The sequence below is a fragment of the Salmo trutta genome, chromosome 16 (genome assembly GCF_901001165.1).
Source record: "Salmo trutta chromosome 16, fSalTru1.1, whole genome shotgun sequence".
Classification (NCBI taxonomy): domain Eukaryota; kingdom Metazoa; phylum Chordata; class Actinopteri; order Salmoniformes; family Salmonidae; genus Salmo; species Salmo trutta.
In genome coordinates this window covers 56,810,137-56,823,925 of record NC_042972.1, presented here as the reverse complement: position 1 = coordinate 56,823,925, position 13,789 = coordinate 56,810,137, and the positions used below count along the sequence as shown (strand labels likewise).

Below are 13,789 nucleotides of genomic sequence, written 5' to 3'. Positions count from 1 at the left end.
CTGTCAGAGTGACCATCGGGTTCTTGGTCACCTCTCTGACTAAGGCCCTTCTCCCTTGATTGCTCAGTTTGGCCAGGTGGCCAGTTCTAGGAAGAGTGTTAGTGTTCCAAACTTCTTCCATTTAAGAATGATGGTTGCCAGTGTGTTCCTGGGGACCTTCAATGCTGTTTTCACTTAGTCATTATGTGGCATTGTGTGTAGAGCAATGAGGAAAATGTTTTATTGAATACATTTTAGAACAAGGCTGTTACATAACAAAATGTGGAAAAAGTCAAGGGGTCTGAATACTTTCCGAATGTGCTATGTATATCTTTTTAAAATATATTTTCCTCTTGCCCTACCACCCCTCCCCTAATTGGAGTAAACTAATGGACAACACTTAAGCATTTCCTTGTTTGCTTAAGACTCTATACAGCTCGTTGAGTGCGGTCTTAGTGCCAGCATCGGTTTGTGGTGGTAAATAGACAGCTACCAATTTATTTAAGGAAAACTCTTGGTAAATAGTATGGTCTACAGCTTATCGTGAGGTATTCTAACTCAGGTGAACAGAACCTCGAGACTTCCTTAATATTAATATCCTCCTGGAATTATCTGTGCAAATCATTTTGTGATGAGAGGTGTGTTGTATTACTAGGCCTAGTTATCATAACTTTGCCTTGATATCCAGATTGGCTATCATTATTTTGTTGAACAGCTAATTTACCAAGGGAATGTTGTTATACAAATATGTCATTGCAGTATCGTCCTTATACTCTATCATCATTAGTAATAAAAATAGCCTAGAAGTCAGAGAGGAAAATCTATTCATATTCTCCGGGATCTGTTGTGGGGGATGTCTGTCCTTGGGGACCTGACAAGCTTTGTAGAGCAGCCACTCACTCTTTTCTGTCATTACTAACAGCAACACAAGAACTGCTATCATATTAAGATAGCACTGATCTCCCAGAGATGGACTAGGAGGATATGAGAGAAAACAGAAGGACTGTGCACAACGCCAAGACAAGGGAAATTCCCTCCAATTTGATTTGCAGTATGCCAGCCTACACACTGTTTGTATTTAAACAATGACTGAATACTCTTCTAAGAATATAACATATGAAAAGACACGCATCATGTTTATTCTTTGGTTAGTGGTGACTAGCCCGTATATGACTAGCCTCTGTTATTATTATCATCATAGGGTCTACTCCTCATTGGAGGCTAGTCATATCAGGATAAAAGGTTGACATGGTAACCTCAAAATCCTGATGCAGATTCTGACTTCAGTGTCCCCATTACAAGTATACAGTGTAATACATATGTCGTTCCAAGTTTGCTATTGATAGAAGGCAAAACTGTAGTTATCTATAATGATGACTATCCTTTCTCCTCCTACAGGCCAACCTTTCTCTCTGGCCCTGACCACCAGTTAGCCAGACACAAGTCCTGGGGTTCTTAAAGTTCCCATGACCACAGCTCCCCATGGCCTGTATCACCGAGACCCACGCCCCGTCCCCCTCCCTCTCAGAGTTCAACACCCCCCTCTCAGAACACACCCCTCCCTTCCGGAACCGGCTGGACGAGTCCCCCGCCTGCACCCCTGAGATGGATCTGACCCCCACCCAGTGTGTCCTGCGGAACGTACTATCCATCGATACCGGGGGTGCTCCGGAGCCTGAGGGCGGGGGAGGTGGAGGAGGCGGCCATAATGAAGAACACACCTGCGGGGGACACAGCCCCACGCCGAGCGAAGAACATCAGGAGCACTTTGCCAACAGCGTGCTGAAGCTCCACGAGAATGGGGAAGGAGGGGGGAGGGGGGGGGGGAGAGGGCCAGGACGCAGAGGAAGGTGCGATTCGGAGCAAGGCTGATGATGTGAGACTGCTGTCGGGAGGAAGTGGAGGGTTTCTGGAGGGACTGTTTGGGTGTCTGAAGCCAGTCTGGACCATGATCGGCAAGGCCTACTCCACCGAACACAAACACAACCTGGAAGGTAAGAAGAGAGATAGGGATTGTGTTTAGAGTCAGGAGCTTCTCCTGACAACATGACCTGACCAGGAAACAATGCAAATATTGACCCTTCCTGCACACTATTGTGTGTGATCACAATTTGAACAGATTTAATTATAGCTTTTTGGTATGCCTTTACAGAAAAAGAAATATATTTAAGTATGGATGAAAGCATTGATACACTACATAACCAAAAGTATGTGGACACCTGCTCGTCAAACATCTCATTCCAAAATCATGGCCATTAATATGGAGTTGGTCCCCCCATTGCTGCTATAACAGCCTCCACTCTTCTGGAAAGGCTTTCCACTAGATGTTGGAACATTGCTGCAGGGACTTGCTTCCATTCAGCCACAAGAGCATTAGTGAGGTCGGGCACCGATTTTGGACGATTAGGCCTGGCTCGCAGTCGGCGTTCCAATTCATCCCAAAGGTGTTCGATAGGGTTGAGGTCAGGGCTTTGTGCAGGCCTGTCAAGTTCTTCCACAACGATCTCGACAAACCATTTCTTTATGGACCTCGCTTTGTGCACAGGGGCATTGTCATGCTGATGTAGGAAAGGGCCTTCCCCAAACTGTTGCCACAAAGTTAGAAGCACAGAATCATCTAGAATGTCATTGTATGCTGTAGCTTTAAGATTTCCCTTCAATTGAGCTAAGGGGCCTAGCCCGAACAATGAAAAACATCCCCAGACCATTATTCCTACTCCACCAAACTTTACAGTTGGCACTTTGCATTGGGGAAGGTAGCATTCTCCTGGCATCCGCCAAACCCAGATTTGTCCGTCAGACTGCCAGATGGTGAAGCATGATTCATCACTCCAGAGAACGCATTTCCACTGCTCCAGAGTCCAATGGCGGTGAGCTTTACACCACTCCTGGCGAAGCTTGGCATTGTGCATGGTGATCTTAGGCTTGTGTACAGCTCCTCGGCCATGGGAACCCATTTCATGAAGCTCCCAATGAACAGTTCTTGTGCTGACGTTGCTTCAAGAGGCAGTAAGTGTTGTAGTAAGTGCTGCAACCAAGGACAGGAAATGTTTAGACGGTACTGTTCTGTGAGCTTGTGTGGTGTACCATTTCGCGGCTAAGCCATTGTTGCTCATAGACGCTTCCACTTCACAATAACAGCACTAACATATGACCGGGGCAGCTCTAGCAGGGCAGAAATTTGACTAACTGACTTGTTGGAAAGGAGGCATCCCATGACGGTGCCACGTTGAAAGTCCCTGAGCTCTTCAGTAAGGCCATTCTACTGTCAATGTTTGTCTATGTAGATTGCATGGCGGTATGCTGGATTTAATACACCTGTCAACAACTGGTGTGGCTGAAATAGCCAAATCCACTAATTTGAAGGGGTGTCCACATACTTTTGTAAATACAGTTGAAGTCGGAAGTTTACATACACTTAGGTTGGAGTCATTAAAACTAATTTTTCAATCACTCCACAAATTTCTTGTTAACAACCTATAGTTTTGGCAAGTCGGTTAGGACATCTACTTTTTGCATGACACAAGTAATTTCCCCAAAATTGTTACCAGATAGATTGTTTTACTTATAATTCACTGTATCACAATTCCAGTGGGTCAGAACTTTACATACACTAAGTTGTCTGTGCCTTCAAACAGCTTGGAAAATTCCAGAAAATGATGTCATGGCTTTAGAAGCTTCTGATACGCTAATTGACATCATTTTAGTCAATTGGAGGTGTACCTGTGGATGTATTTCAAGGCCTACCTTCAAACTCAGTGCCTCTTTGCTTGATATCATGGGAAAATCAAAAGAAATCAGCCAAGACCTCAGAAAACAATTGTAGACCTCCACAAGTCTGGTTCATCCTTGGGAGCAATTTCCAAACGCCTGAAGGTACCACGTTCATCTGTACAAACAATAGTACGCAAGTATAAACACCATGGGACCACCCAGCCGTCATAACTCAATTTGATGGGCTCATGTCTGTTAAATTGTCTGTCTGTAATGGTGTGCCCCAAGGCTCTGTACTTGGTCCTCTCTTATTCACTATTTATATAAATAATTTATACAAAAATGTCCAAAATGCGAAACTTCATTTTTATGCTGATGATACTGTTATTTACTGTTGTGCCTCGTCTCTTACAAAAGCTTTCCAGAACTTGCAGACTGCTTTTTATACTGTTCAACATACCTTGTGTCAATTGAAGCTTATCCTCAAAACTGACTAAACTAATGGTGTTTTCTAAATCAAGAAATAGACCTCTGAACCTTTCACCTGTTATTACCTGTCAGGGCATTGAGATTGAGACTGTAACCTCATATAAATATCTTCAAATTTTAATTGATGACGGCCTCTCTTTTAAATTGCATATTCAACAACTTACAAAAACATTGAGGCTGAAATTGGGATTTTATTTTAGGAATAAGGACTGTTTTTCTTTTGAAGCCAGAAGGAGGCTAGTATCAGCTACATTTATGCCTTTACTAGACTATGGTGATATTTTATATATGAATACTTCCGCTCAGTGTTTGAGATCAATTGACACCCTTTACCATGGCGCTTTGAGATTTATTTTAAACTGCAAAACCCTCACGCACCACTGCACTTTGTATACCAGGGTTGGCTGGCCTTCTCAAGTCAATCGTAGGCTCAGTCACTGGTATACTTTTATTTACAAAGCCATTCTGGGTTTACTACCTTTATATTTGGGCATTTTGTTGTTCAGAAATGTGGTGGGTACTCTCTTCGTTCGCTAGACTTTATCCTGCTAACTGTTCCAAATGTCCAAACTTAATTTGGTAAAAGGGCTTTCGTGTACTCTGCGCCATCGTCTTGGAACGCTTTACAAAATACTTTTAAACTGGAAGAACTTGTCACGATTGGTATTTTTAAATCACTGATGAATGATCTTGAGACTGATTCCCTGACCTGTCAATGTTTTTAATTTGCTGTTTTATGATTTTGTTATACTCTTGTGATTTCTATGGTTTTTATTAGATTACTTGTAGTTTTTCATGTTGTTTGTCTGTAATTTTGTAATGACTTGGTGCTGCCCATCTTGGCCAGGACGCTCTTGAAAAAGAGATTTCAAATCTCAGTGAGCCCTTCCTGGTTAAATAAAGGTTAAATAAAAAATAAAATAAAACAATAACGCTCAGGAAGGAGAAGCGTTCTGTCCCCTAGTGATGAATGTACTTTGGTGCAAAAAGTGCAAATCAATCCCAGAACAGCAGCAAAGGACCTTGTGAAGATGCTGGAGAAAACAGGTACAAAAGTATCTATATCCACAGTAAAACGAGAACACCATCCCAACCGTGAAGCATGGGGGTGGCAGCATCATGTTGTGGAGGTGCTGGCATCATGAGGATGGGAAATTATGTGAATATGTTGAAGCAACATCTCAAGACATCAGTCAGGAAGTTAAAGCTTGGTTGCAAATGGGTCTTCTAAATAGACAATGACCCCAAGCATTCTTCGAAAGTTGTGGCAAAATGGCTTAAGGACAACAAAGTCAAGGTATTGGAGTGGCCATCAAAAAGCCCTGACCTCAATCCCATAGAAAATTTGTGGGCAGAACTGAAAAAGTGTGTGCGAGCAAGGAGGCCTACAAACCTGACTCAGTTGCACCAGCTCTGTCAGGAGGAATGGCCCAAAATTCTCCCAACTTATTGTGGGAAGCTTGTGGAAGGCTACCTGAAACGTTTGACCCAAGTTAAACAATTTAAAGGCAATGCTACCAAATACTAATTGAGTGTATGTAAACTTCTGACCCACTGGGAATGTGATGAAAGAAATAAAAGCTGAAATAAATCATTCTCTCTATTGTTCTGACATTTCACATTCTTAAAATAAAGTAGTGATCCTAACTGACCTAAGGAATTTTTACTAGGATTAAATGTCAGGAATTCTGAAAAACTGAGTTTAAATGTATTTGGCTAAGGTGTACGTAAACTTCCGATGGTAAAATTACTCAAAAATTAAAACACACCAGCATATTGTAAGCAAACCCACTCTGACTGGAGAAAGAAGAAGAAAGAGAAAGAAAGAGAAAGAGAGAGAGAGGAGAGAGATGGAATAAAACATATGTGCACCTCTTTGCCAGATAGTTTGTGTGTGTGTGTGTGTGTGTGTACGCCTGTGTCTATGTAAGTGTGTTTGTGTGTGCGCATGCCTGTGTGTGTGAGAGATAGTGTTTGCTGCGGCTGTGTGTGTTAATAGAGATGAGAGGTGCAGGGTCAGTGTGTGGTGTTGAATAATGTATGAGTTAGATTTGGTGGAGGGGTCCCAGGGGAAAGGAGGGCTATTGTAGCAGCCAGGCTGCAGACATAAACAGGCCTGCCTCCCTGCCTGCGTCTCACACACACACACACCACCGGTGCAGGCATGCACACATGCGCACACACACACATACACACATGTATACATACACACACAGTCACTGCTAGGCAGATAGATAAAGCTTGGTGGGGGAGGAACAGCCAGGTAGAGCAGAGGGATGGGGAAATTAAAAGGAAAAATGTCCTCTGAAGCTTTTATGGAGTAGTCCTATGCTCTCTCAATCCCTCTCTCTCTTTTTCTCTCTCCCCCTCTCTCTCCCTCTCCCTTTCTGTCTCTCTCCTACATATCTCTCTCTCCCTCAAATCAAATCAAATCAAATGTATTTATCTCAAAGTGCTGTACAGAAACCCAGCCTAAAACCCCAAATAGCAAGCAATGCAGGTGTAGAAGCACGGTGGCTAGGAAAAACTCCCTAGAAAGGCCAAAACCTAGGAAGAAACCAGGCTATGTGGGGTGGCCAGTCCTCTTCTGGATGTGCCGGGTGGAGATTATAACAGAACATGGCCAAGATGTTCAAATGTTCATAAATGACCAGCATGGTCAAATAATAATAATCATAGTAGTTGTCGAGGATGCAACGAGTTGAGTCCCCCACTCTTTCTCTCTCTCCCCATCTCTTGCACTCATTTAATTCATTCTTATTATTCTCTAAACATCTTGAGCTTCCACCTCTCTGTACCTTGCCTGTACACTACATAATGTTCCCCTTTTGAATCCATAAAATAACAGGAAAGGAAAAGCAGATTGAACCATCATAAAGACCCTTTGTGCAAGGCAGCTCAGGCAGGCCTGTTTTGATAAGATGGAACATTGTAGCGTTACCTACAGACTGTAGTAGTAATATTGGACTGCTTCCATTGGGTATCAATTCCAAAGAACTGTTAAGGATCTGCAATAACAACACGAGGCTGTAGTCTAAATTGTTCCGTTTATCTAGTTCAAAGAAGACCGACGAGGGGTATTCTAACAGCCTAATCTCCTTTATCTCCGTTTTTTCAATAAGTAGCACACATGCATTTCACTGGTTTCAGATTCAAGATTCAAATAACATACCACATCCCCCCAGTTCACCCCTAGCTAGCTTTACACCCGGAGTGTGTGAATACACTTGAACCTCACCTCACCTCACCTCCACACACACACACACACACACACACACACACACACACACACACACACACACACACACACACACACACAGGGGAAGAGGAGAGGAAGGTAGGGATTTGGGAAGCTATTGTGGAAGGGTAGCAGAGGAGGGGGGAGAGCGAGGGAACATGAGAGGAGTGTTGAGAGGAGGGGAAGAGGGGGATTTGAGAGGCTAATATGGAAGGATAGCAGAGGAGGGGTGGGGGGGATTCCCAAGGGATGGGGGTGATGGGGGCTGGGGAAGGGGAGTGTGCCTGGTAAGGGGAGACAGACAGACGGTTAACACAGGATGCAGAATTTACTGCCGTTCTGCTGTTCCCTTCCATCACAGGGAGAATTTTCTGATCCATTTATCAAATTGGCCAGGATGCTACGAATGATTAATGATCTACCTTGGTGGATTCGTTTTTCAGAAGTCTATCAATTATTGCCATGAAGTATGATTGTTATATTCTGTTGTTGTTGCAGTTGTCTTTCGTTCACGCATGGTTTGCACTGCAACTCTATTATTTGTTTGTTTGGATCCCCATTAGCTTTTGCAGAAGCAGCAGTTACTCATCCTGGTGTCCACAAGAAACACAAAACATAACAAGCAACAAAACACTGATACACTGATAGACAAGGACAGTCACCAAAATGTTAAATACAATGATAGAAAAAGAATACAGCAACAAAAATTATGTTTGCGCGTGTTTGTGTGTGTCCCCTCACAGTCCCCACCGTTCCATGAGATGTTGTTTAATCAAGTTTTAAAGGTGATTTTGCTGTTTGCTTGAGTAATTGGATATGGAAGGGAGTTCCATGCGATCATGGCTCTGTATAATACTCTGTGTTGCCGTGAATTCGTTTTGGACTTGGGGACTTTGACGGCCCCTAGTGGCATGTCTTGTGGGGTATGTATGGGTGTCTGAGCTGAATGTTATTTGATATTCCAGACAACCTGGAATTTTTAATCACAGTAATATTTCTCATAAAAATTAGATGAGAATCAAATCAAATGTTATTAGTCACATGCTTACTTACAAGCCGCTAACCAACAAAGCAGTTAAAAAATATATATGGATAAGAATAAGAAATAAAAGTAACAAGTAATTAAAGAGCAGCAGTAAAATAACAATAGCGAGACTATATATAAGGGGGTACTGGTACAGAGTCAATGTGTGGGGGCACCGGTTAGTTGAGGTAATAAGTACATGTAGGTAGAGTTATTAAAGTTTCTATGCATAGATGATAACAACAGAGAGTAGCAGCGGTGTAATGGGGGGGGGGGGGGCAATGCAAATAGTCTGGGTAGCCATTTGATTAGGTGTTCAGGAGTCTTATAGCTTGGGGGTAGAAGCTGTTTAGAAGCCTCTTGGACCTAGACTTAGCGCTACCACTTGCCGTGCGGTAGCAGAGAGAACAATCTATGGCTAGGGTGGCTGGAGTCTTTGACAATTTTTAGGGCCTTCTTCTGACACCGCCTGGTATATAGGTCCTGGATGGCAGGAAGCTTGGCCCCAGTTATGTACTGGGCCGTTCGCACTACCCTCTGTAGTGCCTTGCGGTCGGAGGCCGAGCAGTTGCCATACCAGACAGTGATGCAACCAGTCAGGATGCTCTCGATGGTGCAGCTGTAGAACCTTTTGAGGATCTGAGGACCCATGCTAAATCTTTTCAGTCTCCTGAGGGGGAATATGTTTTGTCGTGCCCTCTTCACGACTGTCTTGGTGTGCTTGGACCATGTTAGTTTGTTGGTGATGTGGACACCAAGGAACTTGAAGCTCTCAACCTGCTCCACTGCAGCCCCGTCGATGAGAATGGGGGCATGCTCGGTCCTCCTTTTCCTCTTTTTCCTGTAGTCTACAATCATCTCCTTTGTCTTGATCATGTTGAGGGAGAGGTTGTTGTCCTGGCACCACACGGCCAGGTCTCTGACCTCCTCCCTATAGGCTGAATCGTTGTTGTCGGTGATCAAGCCTACCACCTTTGTGTCATCTGCAAACTTAATGATGGTGTTGGAGTCGTGCCTGGCCATGCAGTCATGAGTGAACAGGGAGTACAGGAGTGTACTACTGCGCATGCTCGCAGTACACGTCCTTGTAATCTGTGTTCCCCTGCATTAAAGTCCCCGGCTACTAGGAGCGCCGCCTCTGGGTGAGCGTTTTCTTGTTTGCTTATGGCGGAATACAGCTCATTCAATGCTGTCTTAGTGCCAGCCTCTGACTGTGGTGTTATGTAAATTGCTACGAAAAATACAGATGAAAATTCTCTAAGTAGGTATTGTGGTCTACAGTTTATCATGAGATACTCTACCTCAGGTGAGCAATAGCTCGACACTTCCTTAGATATCGTGCACCAGCTGTTATTTACAAAATTACAGTCTGCCGCCCCTTGTCTTACCAGACACCGCTGTTCTGTCCTGCTGGTGCAGTGTATAACCACTTAGCTGTATGTTGATAGTGTCGTCGTTCAGCCACGTCTCCGTGAAGCATATGATATTACAGTTTTGAATGTCCCGTTTAATCTTCCACGTAGGTCATTTATTTTATTGTCCAAAGATTGCACATTTGCTAGCAGAATGGAAGGACGTGGGGGTTTATTCGATTACCGAAGAATTCTCAGAAGGCAGCCGGCCCTCTGGCCCCTTTTTCTCCACCTCATCTTCACGCAAATTCCAGGGATCTGGGCCTGTTCCCGAGAAAGCAGTATATCGTTTGCGTCGGCCTTGTCAGACTCATTAAAGGAAAAAAAGGTAGCAGTTAATCTCTCGTCAACCCTCAACCAGGAAAGACTGGCATGCATGTTGATGATGTTAGTTCTGTAAGTGTAGTTAAGGGAAAGGCGTTCTGCTCTGTTTTGAGCCAGCTGCAGCTTTGCTAGGTCTTTCTTTGCTGCACTTGACCATATTAGCAGACAGTGTCAAAAATGCAGAAGATATTTATTATAACAAACATAGCCCTCCCCATGTCAACAACAATTTTATCAATATGACTTGACCATGATAATTGACCATCCAATGTTATACCTAGGAGTTTAGCTTCCTCAGCTTGCTCAACGGTCACACCCTTTATGGACAACTCCAGTTGAGGTTTAGGTCTTAGAGAATGTTTTGAACCAAATACAATGCTTTTTGTTTTAGATGTATTTAAAACCAGTTTATTATTAATCACCCATTCTGATACTGACCTTAACTCCTTATTTAGAATTTCAGTGAGCTCACTGGCTTTGGGTGCTGACATTTAGTGTGGATCATATTGATAATTTAAAGGTACAGTATGTACATGTACATAGTATATCAAGGAATGGTGTCCATCCTAGATGCAGTAATATTGGAAATATTGGTTTTCAGTTACCGTCATTCTCAAAGCAGTGACTCACTCACTCATTAACAGGATGTGTCTCACCCCGACCCCTTTTTTCTGCCGATACTGTATACTGACCTCTCTCTTTTCTCTCCGTCTCTCCGTGTTTTCTCCCCCTCCCTCCTATCCCCTCTCCTCTCCCCCCTCCAGAGTTGTGGGAGGTACCGTTTGAGGACATCTCAGAGCTGCAGTGGGTGGGCAGCGGGGCCCAGGGGGCTGTCTTCCTGGGGAAACTCCACGGACAGGAAGTAGCTGTGAAGAAGGTTCGAGACATCAAGGAGACAGACATCAGACACCTGAGGAAGCTCAAACACCCCAACATCATCACCTTCAAGTGAGAATACTAGTCGAAATATCAGGGGTTTTCTTGTTCATCTGCTCATGTCGTCCCCAGTTTCCTCTTATCCTCGCCATTAGTCCTCAGATATTTGTGTTCTGATCATGTATGCCTGTGTCTGGGTTGTCCATGTTTTTGTCTTATACTGGTGACAAACCAAATTTCCCCTTAGAGAATCAATACGTTTTATTAATTAATTCCTTCCGGTAGGTACAGTAGGTTGTAAATAGTGATTATATGTTCAGGGTCTTCCTGGCTCATTTCCTCAAGCCTTCTATAATCCCACTGTTCCCGCTCTTCCTTACAAAGACATATATAAGTTATAAAAATAGATTATATGTTGAGTCATGTCTTTACTCACCCTCTCCCCTCTGTTTCTTCCCTCCTCTCCTCCCTCCAGGGGTATCTGCACCCAGGCTCTGTGCTGCTGCATCATCATGGAGTACTGTGTCATGTCTTTACTCACCCCCTCTTCTCTTCTTCTCCTTCCTATCCTCCCTCTCTTCCTCTCTAGGGGTATCTGCACCCAGGCTCCGTGCTACTGTATCCTAATGGAGTACTGTGCACAGGGCCAGCTGTATGAGGTGCTAAGGGCGGGCAGGAAAATCACCCCCTCCCTACTCATCGACTGGGCCATGGGCATCGCTGGGGGCATGAACTACCTTCACCTCCACAAGATCATCCACAGGGACCTCAAGTCACCCAAGTAAGTTCTACCTACATTGATAACTATACTTTAGCTTCATTGCAGTCCTGTTTGTGCTTGAGCCAACACCTCTGTTGTGTTCATTGTCATGCAAACATATGGTCATACACAAAGTAAATATCAATTTATCTGACTTACTTCCATTGAGGGTGTTTTAGTGTTAGTGTATCACGGTACCAGACCTCAAAACCATATTCTCGTTAAGGTAATTTGAATAGTTCTAGGCCAGGGAAACCTAGAATGGCTGTAGCTGTGGCTACTGTACACTTTCCTGACTGTGCTTGTTCCCTCCAGCATGTTGATTACGTACGACGACGCAGTGAAGATCTCAGACTTTGGCACATCTAAGGAGATGAGTGATAAGAGCACCAAGATGTCGTTCGCCGGTACGGTGGCCTGGATGGCCCCGGAGGTCATCAGGAACGAACCCGTCTCAGAGAAGGTCGACATCTGGTAAGAGTAATCTCTGTGTCTCTCTGTGTGTCTCTCTCTCCCAAGGCACCAAGCACACTGGGCACACACTGGTTTAATCAATGTTGTTTTCACGTAATTTCAATGAAATGACGTTAAACCAACATTGGAATAGACGTTGAATTGATATCTGTGCCCAGTGGGGTGTATCTTGTCCCCACACAAAGTGAAGAAGATGGTTCTGGAGGCAAAGAAAAGTATAAAGCCACAGTTGGAGAATTAGAGAGCTCACAGAGTCTCTTAATTTACAATTAGATGCCACCCCCATGCCAATAGGCTCTTTGGAAGCGTTGCTAGAAAAAGCCTATATTGACAGTAACCAAGAAATGTAAATGCCTGGAGCTTGTTAAAAGGCATTGGCACTTGGATTGGAACCAGATGCTATGGTCTTTGGCCACGCACACCAGCGGTGGGTTTGTCGTCATAAGCAAGATGCATATGCAGAAAATAACCGCATACTTAGTATAAAATATGGTGGATGTTGATGTTATGGGGCTGTTTTGCTTCCACTGGTCCTGGAGTCAACATCATCATGAGCTCTACCAAGTACTAGGACATTTTTTTGCCAGGAATGTTGTCCTGTTGAAAGGTGAACCTTCACCCCAGGCTGAGATCCTGAGTGCTCTGGAGCAGGTTTTCATCAAGGATCTCTCTGTAATTTGCTCAATTCATCTTTCCCTCGAGCCTGACTAGTCTCCCAGTCCCTGCCGCTGAAAAAACTCCCCACTGCATGATGCTGCCACCAACATGCTTCACCGTAGGGATGTTGCCAGGTTTCCTCCAGATGTGACACTTGGCATTCAGGCCAAAGAGTTCAATCTTGGTTTCATCAGACCAGAGGATCTTGTTTCTCATGGTCTGAGAGTCTTTACGTGCCTTTTGGCAAACTCCAAGCGGGCTGTCATGTGCCTTTTACTGAGGAGTGTCTTCCATCTGGCCACGCTACCATAAAGGCCTGATTAGTGGAGTGCTGCAGAGATGGTTGTCCTTCTGGAAGGTTCTCCCATCCCCATGAGGAACTCTGGAGCTCTGTCACCTCCTCTGTCACCTCCCTGACCTCCCTGACAAGGCTCTTCTCCCCCGATTGCTCAGTTTGGCCAGGCGGACAGCTCTAGGAAGATTCTTGGTGGTTCCAAACTTCTTCCATTTAAGAATGATGGAGGCCACTGTGTTCTTGGGGACCTTCAATGCTGCAGACATTTTTTGGTACCTTTCCCCAGATCTATCCCTCAACACAATCCTGTCTCGGAGCTCTACGGACAATTGCTTTGACTTCATGGCTTGGTTCTTTCTCTGACATGCACTGTCAACTGTGGGACTTTTAATAGACAGATGTGTGCCTTACCAAATCATGTGCAATCAATTGAATTTACCACAGGTGGACTCGAGTCAAGTTGTAGAAACATCTCAAGGATGATCAATGGAAACAGGATGCACCTGAGCTTAATTTTGTGTCTCATAGCAAAGGGTCTGAATACTTA

General features: G+C 44.2%; 1 pseudogene; it reads left to right on the top strand.

The window, feature by feature from the left end:
- The window catches only part of LOC115151082 (mitogen-activated protein kinase kinase kinase 12-like), a 61,994-nt pseudogene that overhangs the window by 6,731 nt on the left and 41,474 nt on the right, over positions 1 to 13,789 (top strand).